Source organism: Sinocyclocheilus rhinocerous, unplaced genomic scaffold (assembly GCF_001515625.1).
Source record: "Sinocyclocheilus rhinocerous isolate Xijiao unplaced genomic scaffold, SAMN03320098_v1.1 scaffold497, whole genome shotgun sequence".
Classification (NCBI taxonomy): Eukaryota; Metazoa; Chordata; class Actinopteri; order Cypriniformes; family Cyprinidae; genus Sinocyclocheilus; species Sinocyclocheilus rhinocerous.
Genome location: NW_015633189.1, coordinates 697,680 through 700,893, shown reverse-complemented (window position 1 = coordinate 700,893; position 3,214 = coordinate 697,680). Strand labels below are relative to the sequence as shown.

Here is a 3,214-nt window from a genome sequence, read left to right as displayed (position 1 = left end):
TAAAGCAGTGGTCGCCAACCCGTCGATCGCGATCGACTATAGATCTTTATCACTGTCCCAGATCCCGGAAAAAAAAAACAGTGAAATAAGTACAAAAATGCATTACATTTATGGGGTTATATTAATGTATCAACTGAAGGGAACTGTCTTGAGAAAAGTTTCGATGGCAATGGCATTTTCTTCTCCGTATAAAGCCCAACTTTGATTTGTTTACAGCGGTAAACAAGAAAACGCTATATTGCGGTCGGTTCATAAGCAGTGTTGCCAAGTCCGCGGTTTTCCCGCGGAATTGGGCTACTTAACACTGTTGCCGCGGGTTGTTGTTCATGTCCGCGGGTTGAAGCGACTCCAATAACGTGATATTACATGACAGCTACCTTAGATTTTTTTGCTAAGCTACATGCTGCCTGTGCAGTTTTATGTGTGTTATAAATTCATGAGGAATATCTTTAGATATAAATGGCTGATTATAATGATTTTGGACTCTTTTTAATCAGGAGAATCTGCTCTAACTAATGTTTTTTCACCATCGGAGCGTGTTTTATGAAGTTACAAGCAAAATGGTGAGATCAATATATTCTTTTCATATGGGTCTGGGGTTGACTTCTTGTACAAAAACTCACTCCACTCACTCAATGCAGTGGTTGCCTCTAATTTCAAATGGCTAGATATTTTTGTTTAAAGCCAGTTTGTTTGTTATAAAGCAAATAGCCAATAAATAAATTTGCTTAAAAATCGGTATCAGAATCCAATTTGCTAGTTAAAAAAGAAAAGAAAATCTGAATTCTGAATCAGCTATGATCGGCGCATTACTAATTAAAATACTAAGTAAAAGGCCTCAAATTTGAAGTACAATCTGGGATGTCTTTTTCTATCAATTCTTCAATAGGTAGATCTTGTCTTTCATAAAGGCCGAGGTCAGGGATCTTGGGCCTAAAAAGGTTGGTGACCACTGCTCTAACCTGTACTATGAATTAATAAAGGACTTTGCCTTCAAATAAAAAGTTCAAATTTTCAGCATCAATTCCACACAATTCCAAGCCACTGTGCAGTGCCCAATCCCAATATGCATCTCTGCTGGGAATCTCAGTGTGTCTTTCAACCTCTTACGCCCACTCTGCCCCTTTTCTGCTTCCTTTCCCTTCCTAATGTGCTATTGGGGCATAATGGTTATTGTTGTTGTGGCTATGAAAGTTAATGAGTACCGAGGGTTGCTTGCTTTGTTTCAGGACTTGCCCTGGGACTTCACTCAATCTTTGTAATGGCACTTAGGCCTTACAGTATTGCAGAAACAGCAATGATCTCCTATCCTCAGATAAGAGGATGTATTATGTGGGTGTTTGACTGCATGGGTTTACCCTAACATGAAAATGATCAATAAAATATCAATTTGTGTTATATGACTAATTTGTGTGAGGAACGAAATGTAAAGAATTATGAGCCCTTGGCACATATGCAGCTCCAACTTCCAATAGGCAATACTTAATGGGGTCTTTAAAATGTCAATGTTTTCATCCACTGCACATCCACCTCAAGCATTTATTTGCTTTAGACGAGAACTTCTTACTAAGTGAATTTTTTTAGGCTATTCAAACTGTTATGTGGTGAACCTTTTAGCTTGTCTACAAGCCATTTGAGCCGTAATGAGGTTACGTAATGAGAGGAAATGAGACCAGCTAGTTTATGCTTCAAAGAAACAATCTCAACTGCTCATCATGGCCTTCAATTACTTCAAACTATTTCTTTTTTCGTTGGATGTAAAGCATGTACTCGTCATTGTTGGTAATGAGGGAACACATCTAATACTTGGAAAGTGGCCACCACAGCCATGTTCTTTGCCAAGGGAACTTTTTTTTTTTTTTTTTTTAAGAAAACCTAACTACTTTTCTGAATGTAAATGAGAAAATAAATAAATTAATTAATTAAAATAAAATAAATAAATAAATACGTAAATGAATAAATAGTGTGTAATTTTAATAATTATAAAATTCTAATTTAATATTTTATTACAAATTATTTTATTAATATTGATATTATTTCAAATAAAATTTGACCTTTTGTGCAGAGGACTTTTGTTTTCCAGGTTTAAATTTAATTTTGAATGTCAGATTTTCAGAGTGGACCCCAGTGTATATATCCTCATGGCACAGTTCTTTGTTTATAGGAGCTGTATAATTAGATAAAGAGACTCTGATATTGTGTTTGCCATGCGCTGGAATGAGCAGCATCTGATAGCGGCATGCAGCTGCTGAGATATGGCCCATTAAGAGCAGTTAATCTGAAGAGGGTTCTGAAGTTCAGGCTTGTCTGAGCTCCCTGTCTGGATGCTTCTCATCAGCCCAGGAGGTTACATAGTATCTTTGACCCATTTAAGTAAAATAACCCATAGTAGGCTTACATGCTGGATCGTAATATACTTCGTTTTATACATGTTCCAGGCATAGAAACCTCTAACTGTAAATGTTTTGTAAAAAAAAAAAATCATTTTATCAAAGCATGTATGCAGAGTTCACGTCAGTCTTCAGGCTCGGCGTTCCCAGAAAAACCACTCCTGCATAGATTTGTGTGTGGTGTACTCTTCCCACAAGTGGTCCTGATTTGAACCAAAGGGCCTCACCCAATGAAGAGGCCAAGTGCAAGCTCCTGCTGGGTATACAGTGCCCAACCCTGGGCTGCTCTGATCCAAAAACAACTAAAAAAACCTGTTGGCTTTCTTCCCTCTGTGAAACACCTCGACAGCCACAAATAGCCCCACACTTCATCATCGTGCTCCACGGACCACTTCTCAATCTGATTAGATTACATTTAATTCTATTAGCTAATAGTTATTTTTCATTTCATGCACAGTATGTAATTGTATTTTTTCCTCATTACTTTGCGGAAACAATCATCTCGGTAAAACAATTACATATGTTTTTGTCATCATTTAAATCTCTGAAGTTCAGCGTCCTGTCTAAATGTCTCTTAAAATCACTGTTAGTTTTCATAGGAAAATAGTTGCGTGCTTGGGGATGTTGTGTTTTGTTTTCAGGCATTTAAGACTCTGTTCATTAAACCCAGCTAGCCGTGATGTTTCAAGAATGTGTTATGCGTGCTGGGTCTCTTGCCCAGTCTCATTTTTACAATCGAAAAAACTGAAGCGAAATATGAAGCGGCCCATATGTCTCTCCTTCAATTCACCCGTGCCTCATAAAAAAAAAAAAAAAAAAAAAGA

At 37.2% G+C, this 3,214-nt stretch overlaps 1 protein-coding gene across 1 annotated transcript in view; it reads left to right on the top strand.

Annotated features, from left to right (window-relative positions):
* The window catches only part of LOC107743785 (voltage-dependent T-type calcium channel subunit alpha-1G-like), a 163,081-nt gene that overhangs the window by 66,650 nt on the left and 93,217 nt on the right, over nucleotides 1-3,214 (top strand). The gene's annotated exons all lie outside the window — the stretch shown is intronic.